The sequence below is a fragment of the Chrysochloris asiatica genome, unplaced genomic scaffold (assembly GCF_000296735.1).
Source record: "Chrysochloris asiatica unplaced genomic scaffold, ChrAsi1.0 scaffold00182, whole genome shotgun sequence".
Taxonomy (NCBI): domain Eukaryota; kingdom Metazoa; phylum Chordata; class Mammalia; order Afrosoricida; family Chrysochloridae; genus Chrysochloris; species Chrysochloris asiatica.
The window spans coordinates 888,078-908,362 of record NW_006408700.1 but is presented as its reverse complement, the minus strand read 5'-3'; the positions used below and the strand labels follow the sequence as shown (position 1 = coordinate 908,362).

The following is a 20,285-nucleotide window of genomic DNA, read 5'->3' as shown; positions in this document are numbered from 1 at the left end:
CCTTTTCCAGGGACTGGTCGCTCCTGATTACATGACCAAAGTATGCGAGGCAAAGTCTTGCCATCTTCACTTCTAAGGAGCAATCTTCACATGCATACAAGGCTATACAAAATCCCATGGTTTGGATCAGGTGCACCTTAGTCTTCAAACTGATATCTTTGCTCTTCAAGAACTGAAAGAGGTCTTTTGCAGTAGATAAGGAGCTCTGGTAGTGTAGTGGTTATGAATCAGGCTGCTAACCTCAAGGTTGGCAGTTCAAAACTACCAGCTATTCCAGGAGAAAGATAAGGCTTTCTGCTCCCATAAAGATTTACAGCCTCAGAAACCCTGTGCAGAGTCACAGTACTTAACAACAACAACAATGCTGAATGCAACGCATCTTTTGATTTCTTGACTGCTGCTTCCCTGAATATTGATTGTAGGTCCAAACAAAATGGTGTCTTGAGAACTTCAATCTTTTTTCAATTCATCATGATTATTTATTGTTCCCGTTGTGAGGATTTTTCTTTTCTTTACATTGAAGTGCAATCCATACTAAAGGCTATAGTCTTTGATCTTCATCTGTAAGTATATTAAGGCCTCTTCACTTCCAGCATTCTTAGGCATTAGTGAGTTGAAAAGGCCTGGCATTGGCCATTTTGATTTGAACATTGAACATTGTTGTTCTTCTATTCCAAGAATAACAAAGGGAAGAGAAAGGGCATAACATTCATCACCAAAAAAAACATTTCAGGACCTATCCTGAAGTATAATGCTGTTAATGATCGAATACTAAACATACACCTATAATGAAGGCCAGTTAATGCAACTACCATTCAACTTTACACACAAACACTAATGCCAAAGATGAAGAACTTGAAGGCTTTTACTAACACCTAAAGTCTGAAATTGATCAAACATGCAATCACGATGCATTGATAATTACTGGTAAGAGTAATATAAAAGTTGGAAACAAAGAATTATTGGTAGTTGGAAAATATGGCATTGGTGATGAAACAATGCTGGAGATTGCATGATATAATTTTGAAAGATCATTGACTTATATTTTGCAAACACATTTTTTAACAACAAACACAGCAACTGTACACATGGACTTTACCAAATGGAATAAATGGTAATAAAAATGTTTACACATTTAGGGAAAAGTGACATAAAAAAAAAACTCAATAACATCAGTCAGGACAAAGCTGAAGACCACCTGCAGAAGAGATCAATTGTTTATATACAAGTTCAACTTGAAGGTAAACAATAATTAAAACAAGTGTTCAAGAACCAAAGTACAAGTGCTCGAGAACCAAAGTACAATCTTGAATATATCCTACCTGAATTTAGAGACCATCTTAAGAATAGATTCTGCATTGAACATTAATGACCAATTGCCAGATGAGTTGTGTGGGGGGCAGCATCAAGGACATTATACACAAAGAAAACAAGAAAAGGTCATTTAAAAGAAAGGGGAGGGATGGATGTCAGAAGAAACTTTGAAACTTGCGCTCTCTAGAACATGGAGTGGCTACAAAGAATGGGAGAAATGATGATGTGACAGAACAGAACAGAAATTTCAAAGACAGCTCAAAAAAATTAAGTACAATATTATAATAAAATGTGCAAAGACCTGGAATAAGAAATCCAAAAGTAAAGAAAATGCATGGCACTTGCTGAAAGACCTAGAAAACACAAAATTCAAGCTTTGAGTTACAATACTGAAGGATTCTACAGTCAAAATAGTGAACAACACTGGAAATAGGATACAAAACAGGAAGAATTGCTCAAAGTTCATCCATTTCAGAAAGTACTAGATGATGGGATTGAGTCTGCACTGAAGGCATTGCCTTAAACAAGCAAGGCTCTAGGAATTTGGGAATTGATTGAATTCTAATTGAGATGTTTCAACAAATGGAGGCAACACCTTAAAAAAAAAAACAAAGAAAAAAATTGAAAGAGAGCTGCCTGACTGTCCATGTACTTGCCTATTGTAGTGTGGAAATTGTCAAACGATATCATTAATATCACAAGTAAGTAAGGTTTTGCTGAAGATAATTCAGCAAGGTTGCAGCAGTACATTAACATAAAATTGCTAGAAATTAAAACAATTCAGAAAAGGATGTGGAATAAGGAATCAGCACTGCTGATGTTAAATGGATCTTGACTGCAAGCAGAGAATACTAGAAAGATGTTTACCTGTGTCTTACAAACTATGCAAGGCGTATGTGTATGTTGATCATAACAAAGTGTGGATAACATTTCAAAGGATGGAAATTCCAGAACACTTCATTGTACTTATGCGGAACCTGGATATGTTCTGCCAGGCAATTGTTTGAACAGAGCAAGGAGATACTGCACAGTTTAAAAGCAGGAAAAGTATGCATCTGGGTTGTATCCTTTTATCATACTTAGTCAATATGTATGCTGAACAAACAACCCAAGAAGCTGTACTATATGAAGAAGAATGCACCATCAGAAATAGAAGGTTCATTCAAAACCTGCAATATGTAGATGACACAATTACGCTTGCTGAAAGCAAAGAAGACTTGAGGCACTTAGTGATGAAGATTGAAGACTACAACATTCAGTGTGGTTTACATCTCAAAATAAAGAAAATAAACAGGTTTCACAACTGGAACATAAGCTACATCATGATAAACAGAAAAGATTAAAGTTGTCAAAATTTCGTTTTACTTGGATCCACAATCAACACCATGGGAACAGCAGTCAGGAAACACAGTGATTTAGTGTATTGAGCAAATTTACTGCACATGACCTCTTTAAAGTGTTACAAAGCAAAGATGTCACTTTGAGAACTAAGGTGTGACTTGCCCCAGCCATGGTATTTTCAATCACTTCATACGCATGAGAAAGTGGACAATGAATAAGGAAAACTGGAGAAGAATCTATGCCTTTGGATTATGATATTGGTGAAGAATATTGACTATACCATGGATTACCAAAAGAATAAAGGTATCTATTTTGGAAGAAGTGCAGCCAGAATGCTCCTTAGAAGTGAAGAAAGAGACTTAATCTTATATAGTTCATACATGTTATCAGGAGGGAATCGTTCTTGGAGAAAGACATCATGCTTAGTAAAGTAAAGGGTCAGGGACAAAAAGGAAGACCCTCAAATATTTGGATTGACAGAGTGACTGCAACAGTGGGCTATTGACAGAGTGACTGCAACAGTGGGCTTAAACTGAAAATGATTGTGAGGTTGGTGCAGGCCTGGGCAGTGTTTGGTTCTGTTGTACATAGGGTCATTATGAGTCAGAACCAACAACAGCACCTAAAAACAATTCTTCTCATAAGCTTCTCCTGATTGAGTAAATAAATAAATCGTTTTGTTTGTTGTTGAGTGCCATGGAGTCATTTTAACTCATAACAACCTTGTATAGGTTTTCTAAAGCTGTAGTGTTGTCATAATCTGCCCCTTATTCTAAGTGTTATAAGAGTGCAATAAATATTTATGACATTTCATGAAGGTCATGTCATTACCTAGTTGTTCAAATGAATGCCTTAAAATAGGACTAATTAGGGCTCTTTTGCACCTGTGCCGATGATTATGAATTATCCTTTAACTGTAAGCAGAAAAATGTGATAAATTGAGAAGGATGCTCTAAGTCATATTTACAAATTATTGTGTCACAATATCAACGTATTTTCAAAGTTTAGAAATTGGGCCACTGAATACAACTTGTTTGACAAAAATGAAATACAGACATTTATTAGTTTTCAGGTGTTGTTGTTGTTAAGTTCATTGAATCATTTCTGACTCATAACAATGCTGTATAGGGCTTCCCTGGAGCAGCTGGTGGGTTTGAACTGCCAAAATTGTGGTTCACAGTTCAGTGCTGATGCTACAGTGCCACACCAGGAATCCATAGTCATCAGATGGATACCAAGTAACATTTGCAATTCTTCATTCTTATTTGGAAGGGCCATGTGATTGGCTGCAACACGGACAAAGGTCATCGTATCATAACAACTGGTAAGTCAGGGAGCATCCAACTCATTTTGAATTCAAATAGTTGTCAAAGAAAACTCATGCCAATTTATCAAGGTCTTTCAGACAAGAATTCTAAACAGAATGTTCTAACAAACTTAGATTACTGAAGTCAATATACCAACAGAGACTATTGATTTTTTTATTTAAAAAAAAAATGTAGTGAACAAGTCATTTATCAGACAGCCACATAAGAGAGATGTCTAATAAGAATATAAACAAAGGTGAATTTATTCTTATAGGTAGTCTCTGTGTTATAATAAAGTAGGTTTTTTGTTTTGTTTTGTTTTGCTTTTATTTTGCTTCCTTCTTCCTTATTTCTCTGCTCCATGTTTATTTACACTCTTTAAATATAAAAGTTCTTGTTTCTAAGTAATTACATATGCTTGTTTTCTCACCTCAGGCATAGTGTCCAAAAGGCTCTGCCATTCTTATTCATCTTTTTCTAAACAGTGCCTAACCCGGTACCTGGCTTCAAATGTTGTTAAGTGCTGTCGAATCTGTTATAACTTAAAGAGTTTCCAAAGAGCAGCTGGTGAACTTGAACTGCCAACCTTGCAGCAAGCAGTCCACTATTTATCCTACAGTGCCACACCAGGGCTCCTGGCTAATAATTTGTTGTTGACAAGTGATATTGAGTCAGTTGCCACTTATAGCAACTCTATGGAAGGTTTCCAAATCTGTAAATCTTTGCAGGTACAGAAAACCTCATCTTTCTCCTATGAAGTAGCTATAGGGCTTGAACCAATGACTTTGTGGTTCACAGTCCAGTGCTTACTGTATGGAGGCATAAGTCACTAGTAAATATACCTAATCCTAACATGTAGTCCTGGTGTGGCACAGTGAGTTAATGCGCTGGACTACAAAGTCGTTTTGAACCACAAGATTGGCCATTCAAGCTAACCAGTCACTATTTGGAAACCCTAAACAGGGTTACTATGGGTCAGAACAAACTCAACATCCATACCAACAACAGATCCCCACATACTGACTATCATGTTATCCTTCATTTCACATTTATGACAATTTTTAAAAATCTACTATATGACAATTTTGCAAATAAAAAATATATTTCTAGTAGCAATGAGAAGTCCTGGTGTGACACTGTGGGTTAATGCACTGGACTGCATAGTCAGTTTGAACCGCAAGGCTGGCGGTTCAAGCTCACCAGCCACTCCTCAGAAATCTTACACAGTGTCACTATAGGACGAAACTTACTTCACAGCACTTTACGACAACAGGAAGTAGTAATGAATGCCAAGGGCCAGGCAAAAGTAACACTAGCTGTGAAAGTCAAGGTCATGTGTCTACTTTGTTGGGTCATGATTGTCAGTAGATTGGCAATTATATATAATTATGTAATTTGACAGTTACATAATGATGTTGTCAACCTCCAATTTGTGATGTGATGTGGTAATTCTCCATTTTCACATAAATGCTGACTTTTGCATAACAGCCTGGTCTTTGGAACTTGATGTAGTTAAGTTAGGAGTCGTTATTCATCAGACTATTTAGACATCACCAGCATCACATCTTCTCTCGTTTTACAATGCTATATTGATGCTGTTAGTTGCCATCAAATCAACCTTACTAACAGTGCCATTGGGTATAACAGAAGAAAATGTGGCCTGGTCATGTGCCATCTTCATGATAGTTGGTAAGCTGGAGCCCACTGTAGTGACTATTGATTGGATCAGTCCATCTCACTGAGGGTTTCCTTTATGTGTGCTGACCATCAACCAAACAGAATGTCCTTTTCTAACGACAGGTTTCCCTAATGATGTACCCAAAGTCAAGGGCTGAAGTCTCCCCATTTTCTATTCAAAGGAGTAGACAACTTAGCAATGAAAACTAAGATATTTCATTCGTCTGGATACCATGATGCTTAGAAAAAAAAGGTGGTCTCTAATGGGTGATGATTATTTTAGAAAAAATTCTTAAAAGATTCTCCTGCCAATGTTCACAACACATGATTGAATGATGATAACTCAAATTCAACCAAAGTATGTTAAGCAGATCATGAGAGTATGGTAACTCTGCTGTGAATGTTTTATACACAAATGAACACATCTCTTACATGTTAAATGTTGCACCTTTAAATGCATTTCCCTTAGCCCCTGTTTCTTTTACACTCTTCAATTGTCTAGCCAGCATTAGTAACCTTCTTTATCAAAGTTCTGGTGTGGCCCTATACGATAAGCACTGGATTGCTAACTACAAGGTTGGTGGTTCAAATCCACCAGCTCTCTTCTGGAAACCTGATACAGGGTCACTATGAGTCAGAACAACTTGACAGCACTTAACAACAATGGTGAAAGCGAGTCAGCTGAAGAATGTCTTCCCACCGGAGGCCAGGGGATTTTAGCAACAAATTATTCACCATTCATAATATGACAACGTAGACCAGATGATGTTAAATGGCATTTTTAAGACAGCTCTGTGTAATACTAATCTCAAAGTAGCCATCTATTATCTTTTTCTGCTATTAAATTATCCATTTCAGATTCATACCAAGTTGATATTGGTTTATTTAAAGCAAATTTTTAAAATAAAAAAAATTCTCACTGTACTTGGTATCTTACTAATTTTCAACTTTTATAGTCAGTGGTGTTTATGTGAAAATAGTACATTTTTAAAAGATCTTTGTATATTTTTCATATGGACATATCTAATACATATTGGAATTAGATTTACAGAGCAATATTAGAATATCTTTTCCATAATATATGGTGCCATTAGCCTAAAGAGTTTTATTGTGAATTTTTTTGGTGAAAAACAGGCATGTTAAGAATATTAATACCTACAATGGGATATTATTCAGCTATAAGGAGAAATGAAGCCCTGATACATGCTCCATTTGGATGATTCCTGAAAACACTATAATGAGTTCAACCTAAAGAGAACAACTATTCCATGATCTCAAATAGGTTAAATATCTAGAATAGGCAAATGTACACAGAACAAAGTCTATAGCAGGTGGAAAAGCAAAAGCTTCCTTTTGTTTTAGTTTGTTTCCTTTCTACCAAAGACTGGGTTGTCTATTCAAGTTTCACTGGAGATACATAAGTCACCAAACACTAATGAGCAAATGTCAGAGCCATCAACTCCTGCCAAGAGAAGGGATAACAATTCTCTGGACCAAAGACAAATTCAATACTCATTACTTTCCAAGAACTCTCTGCAAGCCCAGATTTTGAAAAATGCTGCACCAAGTTTAACTAAATGTTTCTTTGGATTTTTTGTTTTGTTTTGTTATTTTTCAGGGGGAGGTTTGCCTCCATATTTAATTCAAACAGAAAATCACACTGATAGAACTTGAAGGAGTCAGTAGAACTGAAGGCAGGGGGCAGATTGTTTTGAGTAGGCTGTAATTATTTTATAATGAAAAGTTGTTTGTTTCTGAAAGAGTTACACCAGAAGAGAGTAGTGTGCAATAAGCATGCTATTTTACCCTATATGCTAAGCTTATTGTGAAGATAAAAGTTCCCTTCCCAATCCTGATACAAGTCTCCATTCTTTAGCACACTTAGGCTTTTATATGCTCCACAGGAGTAAGAGACAGAGCTCTCAATTTTGCACAAACAATCCCTACATTTGAGGGACTGCCATGAAATTGGTCCCTTTTATTTGTGGTGAACTATCAATTCACAGTAAAGAATTGGTAAATGAGTGAGTTCTCATTTGAATATATTTGCTAGCCTTGAGGTAGGAGGCAATAAAAGAATGTTAATTTCCAGATGGCTCTGTCAGTAGAGCCATGGGTAGACTCTTGGGTCCTGTTTAACTTGTGTTCCTACCCCCTTCACCCACTTCAACACCATTCCACCCACCCCCAACTTCACTGCCTTCCCATAATATAGCCACTTCCTCACATTTTAGAAACAGAGAGGTATCAGCTCTTCTGTCAACTCTGGCCCCAACACTGAAGCATCCTGTGTGTGCTGTGGTGAAATATAGTGTTGTATGGTAAACTGAACATGGATAAGGAATGATTATTATGATTGTCATTATTATTAACCTTTCACAGTAAATCTCCTATGTGCTTTGCTGTTTGACATCTATTTTCTTGCTTAATACAGTAGTAACTCCATGGGTTAAAGTTATTATTGTTCATTTTTCATAGATGATGAATCTGGGGATACAACATTCAGGAACAGAGATTTAGAAGTTGTGAAATGTGGGCTCAATTACAAAACTTTTGTGACTTGTTATTTTCACTCTTGACTCTTAAGGTCTTCCTCTGAACTTCTTCCTTTCTGACTTTTCTCTGCTTTTCTGAACAAACCAAGTCGATGTGCTCTGAGTCACTGAAAAGTTATGAAAGCACAAAAGCCAAGAGAACCCTTATGAGATTACAATTGGTATTCAGTTTGGAATTTCACCTCAAAGTTTCATTGTAAAGTAACAATGTTGTTTATTGTTAAGTACCATTGAATCAGTTCTGACTCATAAAGACCCTGTGTACAGAACAAAACACTGCCTGATCATGCGCTAGCCCCACAATCATTGTCATGTCTCAGCCCATTGTTAGAGCCATTGTATCAATCCATAAGAGGTCTTCTTCTTTTTATTTTCTTATTTTATTCTGGGGGAATGAAGTATTTTGTTGTATTTTTAGTTTTGACTGTGAATTGGGTGAAAGTTTACAAAACAGAACATTTTTCAGTTAAACAACTAATACACATTTTGTTTCATGTCATTGATTGGCATGCCCACACTGTAACATCCCACACCCTCCCTGTGTTTTCAGCTTCTATGTCTCCTACTTACCTAAGCCTTTTGAACTTTGTCCTTGGGTAAATGCTGCTCTTTTGATCTCAAATGGTTGCTAATTATATGGTGTGCATGGCTTTCTACTGTTATGGTTCTGCCTATCTATTGTTTGTCTGAGAATTAAGCCATGGGGGAGTTTAGTTCCAGACCTGAAGGGTGAATAAGATCCATAGTCCTGGTGGTTCTGCCAGACTCTATCTGACCAGTCAGCCTCTTCTTCTTTATGATTTTGTGTTTTGTTTCAAATTTTCCCCACTCTATCGAGAACCTTCTAATGTGATCCCTTTCAGAATATGTGGTAGTGGTAGCTGGGCATCATCGAGTTCTTCTGGTCTCAAAGTCATGGAGATTGACATCCAAATGGACCATTACTCCATTGGGCTAATTGTTCCCATGCATCTTTGATTTCCCTTACTCTTCTTTCACTGAACAGGAGGGCTGTTCAGCTTAATGGCCACTCAAAAGCTTTTTGAGTCTTCCTCTTTTTCACTGACCCTCCATTTCACCAAGCATCAGTCCATCTCTAGGATTGGGCCATCCTAATAACATGTCTGAAGTCTATAAGATGAAATCTCGCCATCCTCACTTTTAAGCAGCATTCCGTCTGTGCTTCTTCCACTGTAGGCTAGTTCGTCGTTCTGATAGTTCATGTTATATTCACTATTCTTCACCATAATCCAAAGGCATCAATTCTTTGGTCTCTCTTACTCATTGTCCAAAAAATACAGCATAAATGTTTTTTGCATAGTATCACATTGGGCAAAATGTGACACTGTGTGGGAAGAAGTGCAGCCAGAGTGCTCCATGGAGGCCAGGATGGCCTAACTTTGTCTCTCATACTTCAGAAATATTGTCAGGAGAGACCAATCACTGGAGAAGGATATCATATTTGCTAGGGTGGAGTGCCGGAGAAAAAGAGGAAGACCCCCAGCGAGATGGATTGGCAGAGTGGCAGCATCAATGGGCTCAAGCATGGCAGCAATAGTAAGGTTGACCCAGGACCAGGCAGTGTTTCATTCTGTTGTGCATAAGGTTGCTATGACTCAGTACCAACTTGATGGCACCTAACAACAACAACAACAACACACCCTAAGAATCTTTTTTTGTTTTTAAAAACATGATTGTAATATCATTACTTTTTTAGAAGCAACAATCCCATAAAGCTGAAAGGTTGATTTCAACCTCTACCCTCTCTACATTCTTGGCTTCTCACTTCCTGACACTGTAAAAATGTGTCTTGATGGTAAAATATCTAATACCCAATAACAACAAGATTAAGTGAACCATTGACTCAAAAAGAGTAATGCCAATAGGAATTATTGTTTAAACAAGCAAAATCCTCAGGAATTGCTAAACCCTGAGACTGGCATGACAATTACAATGCCTCATTCTTAATCTGTCTCAATGAAATGTACCCACCTATGCTCAACCATTTCTCTGTTTTGTGTATCTCTCCTTCAACCATTTTCCATGAATGTTTTTAAATTATGTTTTCTTCTGAACCTCTGTATAGTAAAATAAAGATATTTAAAATGCCTGGAGCCATAGACTTTCAAGCTTTTCATGAGGTGATTCAGTTCTTCTCTGTACTATGAAACCTCATTTCAAGAACAAAGATGTGGATTAAATCAGAAGGAAAAATCTGGCAATTTTATTAACCTTCACCTACTTAATAAAAAATGTCCCAGATCTTGAAAGCATTTGGGGACCAATTTAATTGCAAACTCTTGGACAAATCATCCCGGGTGGAGAAATTTCTATTCTTGTCTCTTAGACTCTTACCTAACATTTGAAACATTTTCTCAACTTACTAAAAATAAAAATATCTGTTAAGTGTAGCATGATCACAGAAAAGAACATAGGATTTTGAGCTAAAGGATTCAAGTTTGAGTTTGCCTATGGTAGCATAGTGGTTATGGATCGGGATGAGAACCGCAAGGTCAGCAGTTCAAAACTACCAGCTGTTCCGCAGGAGAAAGATGAGGCTTTCTGCTCCCATAAAGATTTACAGCCTCGGAAACCCTGTACAGGGTCGCTATTGGTTGGAACCGACTCCATGGCACACAACAACAATAACAAATACCAATATATCACTACATACTTTGGAAAAAATTAAATAATTTCTAACTCTCTATTATTCATCTAGAATATTGTTGCTGTTGTTAAGTGCTGTTGAGTTTATTCCAACCCATAGCGACCCTGTATAGGGTTTCCAATGAGCTGCTGATGAGCTTGAACCACTAACCTTGCAGTTCAAACGGCTTTGCACTCTGATGCATTAGCCCACAGCGCCACACTAGAATATTAGCAAACCCTAAATAAACAGGCTGTTGTCAACAATAAGACCAATACATTAAAAAAAAAAAATGTTTTATGTAAGTGTAGAAAAAATTACACACCAACCATTAAAGCCAGTGATGATGAAATTTAAGAATTCTACTAACTTTACAGTCTGATGTTGATCAAACATGCAATCAAGATGTACTGATAATTATTGGCAATTGGAATGCAAAGGTTGGAAACAAAGAGGAAGGATCTCGGTAGCTGGAAAATATGGCCTTGGTGACAGAAATGATGCTAGAGATTGCTTGCATGATAGACTTTTGTAAGACCAATGACGTGGTCATTGCAAACACTTTTTTAAACAGCATAAAAAATGACTATGCACCAATGTTCATAGGAGCACTATTTACAATAGCAAAAAGATGGAGACAGCCTAAGTGCCCATCGATGGAAGAATGGATAACAAACTGTGGTACATACACACAATGGAATACTATGCCACCTTGAAAAATAACGAGGAAGCTGCAAGCCACCACATAACATGGAGGAACCATGAGGACATTATGTTGAGTGAAATTAGTCAGTCACTAAAGGATAAATATTACATAGGACCATTATCGTAGAAGATTAAGAAAAAGAACCCACACTAAAAGGGGAAAAAAAAGAAAATTATTTGCTGGTTGCCAGGATGTATGAGGTAAAGTGAGGGGAGGGAGGGGCAGGTGAAGCATAAGGTAGGGAATAGACACAGGATAGCTTGGGTGCTGGGGGGTGGGGGGGCATACACTAGAAGGGGGAGGGGAATGGAAGAACAAGGCTAATGGGAGGGAGAACAGTTAGGCAGGTTTGCATGGGCTAAATGGGACAAAGGTAAATAATGATGTAGTCACAACGTTGGAACAACAGGGCCCTGGGATACAGGGATTGAGGCATGGTTTGAACAGGTAAAAGTGGGAAATAATGTTAAGGTGCTTGGCTGTCTTTTGAACTTCGTTTCTCTTGCCTACAGTTGTGAAATAGACACTTGAGGCGGAGAGAAAGGAATAGCCAGAAACATCACCATAGAAAGTTTGTAAGTCCATCTTCAGCCTATAACTGATTGGAATACCTAAAATAGGGCTAGAACTTGCCCAGTGAAGGAGACTTCCTGTGGAGTCTTTGCATTGCATAAGACCATAGGTGGAATCCTGAACCCCTTCCAGAACCTTCTGAGGTGGGAAATTTCCACTTGACAAGCAAACCAGCCTGGAGCAGCTAGAAGAACAGAGGATTCTTTTTGAAAGAAAGACCAGCAGAAAAAAATCAAAAACAGTAACAGAAGTCAGATTGACTACTACAAGAACAAGCAAGTTGTTTGCCCAGGAGCCATCAAGGCAAGGATTGGGTCCTCTCAGGGCAAACCCCTTTCCAAGATTAAGATTCAAGGGGAATACACGAGCAGGCATGTGATCTAGCTGGTGACCACGTTGTTCACTAATAAGGGGAAATGAGGGGAAAACAGCAATAACGCTGTGAGCTAAGTCCAATCACATTCAACTGACTTCTGTGAACCCGTGTTGAAACCTGGTTGGCCAGCAGTATGGCAAGACCTGAGGAGTACTGGGCCCAGAAACAGTGACATGGCTACAGAGGACTAAAGCAGAGAGTGAAGTGTCCAGCTGATATGAAGTGAGGGGAGATGCAGAAGAACACCCATACTTACAGATAGTACCCACTTGACCTGGCTTCAATGGCTGGATGATTAGAACTCGACTAGAAGAATAAAGAAGAGGAGAAAAATAGTAATCTGCTAAAATTTGATGACTTGCTCAAAAGAGGGAAAAAATCTTTACAGAGAGGATCACTTCCATGCCCTAGGTACGCAGGGTTGACAGGGATGGGCAACTTAGACATAAGCTACCCAAATTAGGGAGGCTACAAAGGCAAGAAGTGACTGGCTTACAAGCTTTCAAGAGGGAGCCTTGTCCCAGAAGGTGTGGGGGAAGGTAGAATCTCCACTGAGTGGTCTCCAATCTGTCTGGATGGGGTTGATGAAAGGATATGGAGATAAGACTCTTGTGGTACAATAGTGAATAATTGTTATCAGGACTGACTGTGAGGGTTGGAAATGTAAAGATAGCCGTTTTGTAACAAAAGGAGAGGAGTGGTTGATTTTGCAGTTCAGGAATGGAGGTCCTTAAGACCATCAAGGGAGAAGAGTGGAGTGTGGGACCCTACCCAGAGAAGCACTGATGCCAGAGATGGAGGCAGAGATGATGATGTGGAGAGATGGAGCAGCTGAGAACTCTGATCTCAGGGAGGGAGAGGGGCTGTGTGCTGACAGCCGGGGGCAGGCTTGTGGGCTGTACCCTTTGGTTGTTTGATGATGCATGGAGGGGATTGTAATCATTACAGCAAAATGAAATATGATAGGATGAATGTAAAGCTAATGAAACTGTCACATAATTCACAATGAAAACTTAAAAAATAAATAAATAGGGAAAAAAAAAAAAAAAAAGACTGTATCTTTGGGAAGAAACAACAGGAATACACAGAAATCAAATTGTCTATATCTGTAGAAAGAGATGGTGGGACGCTCCATATCATCAGTCAAAACAAGGTCAGGGGCAGACTGTGGAACAGACTATCAATTGCTTATATGCAAGTTCAGGCTAAAGATGAAGAAAATTGAAATAAATCACAAGAGCCAAAATATGACCTTGAACATTGTTATTGTTGTTGTGAAGTGCAGTCGAGTCAGTTCCAACCAATAGCAACCCTGTATAGGGTTTCTGAGGAACAGCTGGTTAGATTGAACAGCCAACCTTTTAATTAAAAGGGCTTGCAGTCCAAATTGTAGTCTGGCACATTAACCCACAGCTCCACACCAGGACTTTGAACATATTCCACCTGAAATTAGAGATCGTTTAAAGAACAGGTTTGATGTATTAGACACTGAAGACCAAAGACCAGAAGAACTTTGGGATGAACTACAGGAAGAAAGCAAAAGGTCATTAAAGGCAAGAAAGAAGGAAAACACAAAAATGGGTATCAGAAGGGACTCTAAAACTAATTGCAAGGTTGGTAGTTCAAGCTAACCAGTATTAGATCATTGCAATTTTTATCTACATGATGCAGTTATATAATTGCACAGTCTTAAATTTTTCATTTTTTAGTAAGGTCATCTAGAATTTTTGTAAAAAAGAAAAATGAAACTATTCACAATCACTGGAATTACGTATTCTTAAGAAGTTAGCTTTTAAACTGAGAGCTGGACTTCAAATTTACATATAAAATAAATGGCTATGATTAACAAAATACTTGCTAAAATTTTTATCTTTCTTCTAGGAATATTTGACATGTACATTGAAAAAAAAAAAAAAGATAAAATTTCTATCTTGACTCCAAAATACATAAGAAAAACAAAGAGCTCATTTTTATCCCACAATTAGGAGAGTGGAGACTATTTAGCAGGTGAAGAGGGTTAATATAAATATTTATTTAGACACTATGTTATTAGTCACATTGAAAACAAACATTTAGCAGCTATGTGTAGAAGCTCTAGTGGTGCAGTGGTTAAACAGCTGTCTGCTGATCAATAGACTGACAGTTAGAACCTAACAGTAATTGCATGGGAGAAAAGTGCATCAGTCTACATCACTAAAGATGGCAGCCTTATAAACCCTATTGGGAAGTTCTACTCTGTTCTATAGGGTTAATATGAATCAGAATCAAGTTGATGGCTGTGGGTTTGTTTCACAGAGAATGCTGTCATGCTGTTGTTGTCAAGTTGGCTCCTACTCATAGAGACTCTATGCACAACAGAATGAAACACCACCTGGACCTGTACCATCCTCACAATTTTTACACTTGAGCCCATTGCTGCTGCTACTGTGCCAGTCAATCTTGTTGTTGGTCTTCCTCTCGTTTCTCTGACTTCCACTTTACCAAACATGATGTCCTTCTCCAGAGACTGGTCTTTCCTAATAACATAAGAGACAAGGTCTCACCATCCTGGCTTCTAAGTGGCACTCCAGCTGTACTTCTTCCAACACTATTTGTTCTTCTGGCTCTACATGTTACCTTCAATAGTAAACTCCAACACCACAGCTCAAATGCAGCAGTTCTTCTATGGTCTTCCTTATTCATTCATTCATTCAACTTTCACAAGCATATGAGGCTATTGAAAATACCATTCTTGAAACAGGCACATTTCAGTCCTCAAACTGATATCTTTGCTCTTAACACTTTTAAAGAGGTCTTTTGCAGCAGATCTGCCTAATGCAATATATTGTTTGATTTCTTGACTGCTACTTCCATGAGTGTTGATTGTCGATCCAAGTAAAATGAAGTCTTAGACAACTTCTGTCTTTTCTCTGTTTATCATGATGTCATTTAGTGGTCCAGCAGTGAGGATTTTTGTTTTCTTTAGTTTGAGGTGCAATCCATACTGAAGGCTGTAGTCTTTGATCTTGATCAGGAAGTATTTGGCTTCCAGAAAGCAAGATTGTATCATCTGAATATTACAGGTTGCTAGTGAATCCTCCTCCAATCCTGATGCCACATTCTTCTTATCAAACGACTTAGATTATTGGCTCAGCATTTAGATTGAATAAGCGTGGTGAAAGAGTACAACCCTAGCACATATCTTTCCTGATTTTAAAGCATTCAGTATCCTCTTGTTCTAGTCAAACAGCTGCCTATTTGTTTATGTACAGGTTTTCCTCATGAGCACAATTAAATGTTCTGGAATATCATCCTTTGCAATGTTACTTATAGCTTGTCATAATCTACACAGAAACCTTTGCATAGTCAACAAAGCATAAGTAAACATCTTGCTGGTATTCTCTACTTTCAGTCAAGATACATCTGATGTCAGCAATGATATCCCTCATTCTGCCTCTTCTTCTAATTCCAGCTTGAATTTTTGGCATTCTCTGTTGTACTTTTCCAGCCATTTTTCAATTATCTTCAGCAAAATTTTACTTGCATGTAATATCAGTGATATTGTACGATGGTTTCCACATTCCATTGGATCACCTCTCTTTGGAATGAGCACAAATATGGACCTCTTCCCATCACTTGACCAGGTAACAGTCTTCCAGATACCGTGGCATAGATGAGTGAGTGAATGCCTCCAGTTTTGCATCAGTATGTGGAAATATTTACGTTTGTGTTCCAACAATTCAGGAGTCTTGTTTTTTGTCCATGCCTTCAGTGCAGCTTGGACTTCTTTTAGTAACATCTGTTCTAGATCATATGCTACCTCTTGAAAAGTTTGAAAAGCAACTTTTTCTTTTTTTCATACAGTTGTCTCTGTGCACACTTTTCATCTTCTTATGATGCTTTCTGTATCATTCAATATTTTGTCCATAGAATTATTCAGTATTTCAAGTCGAAGTTTGAATTTTTTTTCTTCAATTCTTTCGGTTTGAGAAATGTTAAGCATTTCCTTCTCTTTTGGTTTTCTAATCCCAGGTTTTTACACTTTCCACTATAATATTTGACTTTGTCTTCTCGAGCTTCTCTTTGAAATGTTCTGATCTGCTCTTTGACTTGTTCATGTTTTCCATTCACTTTAGCATGCCCATGCTGGAGAGTCCATTTTAGAGTCTCATCTGCCATCCATTTTGGTTTTTCTTTCTTTCCTGTCTGTTTATTGGCCTTTTGCTTTCTTCCTGCATGCTGTTTTTGATGTCATCCCACAGCTCTTCTGGTCTTTGGTCACTAGTGTCTAATGCAGCAAGCTTAGTTTTGAGATGGTCTCTAAACTCAGGTGGAATATTTTCAAGGTCTCCTTTTGGCTCTTGTGGACTTGCTATCATTTTCTTCAGCATCAGCCTGAACTTCCATATGAGCAATTGATGGTCTGTTCCACAGTCAGCCCCTGGAATTATTTTGTATGATGATATTGAGATTTTTCACATCTGTCTCTTCCAACATATGTAGTCAATTTGATTCCTATGTATTCCATCTGTTAAGGTCTAGCTGCATAGTTGCATTCTGTTTATAAAGAAGTTATTAGCATTGAATAAGTCAATAGTCTTGCAAAATTCTACCATATAGTCTCTTATTAAAGTAATGCGTCCTTTGTACTTTAATTGCTATCAACAACTACTGATTCTTTCTCTTTGTTTATAAACTTCACAATCCAATCACTACCAATTATCAATTGCATGTTTGATAAATTTCAGACTGAAGAAGCTGGTAGAATTCTTTAATTTCAACATGACTAACTTTAGTGATTGGTGCATAAATTAGAATAACAGTGATATGTATTAACTAGTCTTCCTTGTTGCTGTATGGATATTATCCTATCACAGGCAGCATTATACTTCAAGACATATCTGGAAACATTCTTTTAGACTATGAATGTGATATCATTCATCTTTAATTGATTGTTCCCGGCACATAACTGTCTGATTCAAAATGACCAATACCATTCTATTTCAGTTCACAAATGCCTAGGATATTGATCTTTATGTGTTCCATTTCATTTTTGACAACTTCCAGTTTTCCTAAATTCATATTTCATACATTCCATGTTTCAATTATTAATGGATGGATTGCAGCTGTTTCTTTTCATTTTGAATTGTGCTTCATCAGCAAATGGAAGTCCTGAAAGCTTTACTACATTTAAGTCATCAAGGTCACCTCTATTTTGAAGAGGTAGTTCTTCCCCAGTCTTATTTCGAGTGCCTTCCAACCTTAGGGGCTCATCTTCTGGCACTATATGTGACAATATTCTGTTGCTACTCATGTTTTCATCTTCCAGCACTGTATGTGGCAATGTTCTGTTACTATTCATAAGGTTTTCAGTGGCTAAACATGTAAAAGTAATCTGCCTCTCCTTCCTGTCTTTCTTAGTCTGCAGGCTCTGCTGAAACCTATCCAACATAGGTAACCTTGCTGGTATCTAAAATACCATTGGCGAAGATGGTCAACTTGCTGTAAGGAGCTGTCAAGGGCTGGAAATAGATGTGCCTAGCAGCAGATTTGAAAAGCAGTTTCTCTTCATAGCATCTTTTTTCATATCATCTGATAAGCATCTTGGTTCGCCATGGCAGTGGCAGCAGTAAAATGGGCTCTATCAAACAGAACTGCTTTGAAACATTTACTTCCAGTTCAAAATAGCACTTTATGTTGCGTTTGTCATAAATCTACATATTCTTCTCTTCCAGATGACTATACTTGTGTAGAGCTTGCTTTGACATCAGATGGCAGGATGATAGTATGTTCCCACCCTTCTTTTGACATTCCATATGAGCACACAAAAGCCATCCCTCAACCAGATCCTGTGCATAATAATGACAAAACACATGATGGAGTCCTGAAAACCAGATTAGAAGTAAAGGGTGAGCCCCTTGAACAAGGACCCATGATAGAACAACTTAGCAAAATGGTCTTGGCTACTAAGTACCGTTGGTATCCTCACGGACTGTATCACAGACAGCATAAAAAATTGAATCTTTCAAAAGACAGATAATTTCAAGGTTCTCATAGGAATCAAAGAGGACGTTATGTTTTGCCTCACTTGCCACTTGAGAAAATACAATCTGGTGTCATCACTACTATGCTAAATAATATAATAATAACACAATAAAAAAAACATACCATCGGCATAGCTTCCAACATCACACACAGACTACAGACAAGACAGTGGTAGACTGCCTTATAGAGAAAGCAAATCTATCCAAAGGCTGTTAGTCTTCTTACCATTATTTCTCTATGTTAATAAGAAATGTTACCTATTTATTAGAGGATTAAACTGTGAGATGAAAAATAATTCCCAAAACATAACCCTTTTTGATGCTTTCAGTACATGTAGCCAATATTTATTTTTCAACATAAAATGTACACATTTTTTTCAATAGAAATATTGCTTCTACCAGTTCTTTCTAAATAAATGTTGAAAGCATATTTAAGATATATCAGTTTGAAGACATGTCATATTATGAAACTTTTTGGATTACCAACGTAGAGCATCGAGTCACTTGAAAGGAAAGTAACATTTTTTAATATGTGTATATTATCTAAGTTGCCATAACCCACAGGATACATGTTTTATGATTTCTACTCAACTCTCAACTGCCTACAGCTCTGCACAGGTAACATCTGATGACAGTGAATTGGGGTAACTTTTCAGGAGAAAACAGAAGTTACAGAAGGCAGGTAGTCTGAGGACAGTGCATGGGAAAGGAGAAGAGATCTTTCAGGACGGGGGTATGAGGAAGGTAAGCAATCAGAAGTTTATTAGAACAAAAACTGAGTCTCTACTATATGTCAAGAACTGTGCACTGCCTCTGAAGTTTGCAAGAACCAGACAAGGCAAACATTGTAGCCTACAGCTTACAGATTTATAGATAATAAAAATAGACTCAGATGCATAATTTAATGTATAATAAATAACTATGATCCCCCAGAGAGTAAGTGTTTGGGCTGGGATTCCAACTGAAGTCTATCTGATCTCAAATGCCTTTTTCCCCAAATTCTCACTGAAATAAAACACCTGTCTGTATTTGTGATGTTCATATGGGATTTCCATTGTGTTTTGTATTATTATGACCAGGTATCTAGGAATACCTATATCCTGTCCCACCCATTATTCGTTCTCTACACAGGAAATAGGAATTGAAGTACCTTCTAAACAATACATATGTTGTTGTTGTTAAATAATGTTGAGTTGGTTCTGACTCATAGCAACCTACGAACAGCAGAAAGAAATACTACCCCATCTTAGGCCATCTTCACAATTGTTGCTATGTTTGAGCCCATTGGTACTGCCATTTTGTAAATACATTCTGTTTGAGGATTTCCTCTTTCTCACTGACCCTGTACTTTATCAAGCATGATGTCATTCTCCAGGGACTGGTCCTTCCTGACAAGTCCAAAGTGTATGAGATGCTTTCAAGGAGCAATCCAGCTGTACTTATTCCAAAACAGATTTGATTGTTCCTTTGGCAGTCCATGGTATATTAAATTTTCTCTGCCAACATCACAATTCAAATACATCAATTCTTCTAAAGTCTTCCTTATTAATTGTCCAGCTTTTGCATGCATATGAGGTAACTGAAAGTATCAGGGTTTGGGTCAGGCAAACCTGAGTTCTCAAACTGACTTCTTTGCTCATGAGTACCATAAAGGTGATTTATTGCAGCAGATTTGCTAATGTAATCCATTGTTCGATTTCTCAGCTGCTACTTCCTTGAGTGTTGATTGTGACTCCAAGTAAAATGTAATTTTTGACAAGTTCAGT

The 20,285-nt window shown here is 37.6% G+C and overlaps 1 protein-coding gene and 1 pseudogene across 2 annotated transcripts in view; one reads left to right on the top strand and one right to left on the bottom strand.

Moving 5' to 3' along the window:
* GRM1 (glutamate receptor, metabotropic 1) overlaps positions 1-20,285 on the bottom strand; it is a 680,560-nt gene that overhangs the window by 390,198 nt on the left and 270,077 nt on the right. The window lies entirely within an intron of this gene.
* Positions 18,090-18,515, top strand: LOC102834105 (annotated as a pseudogene).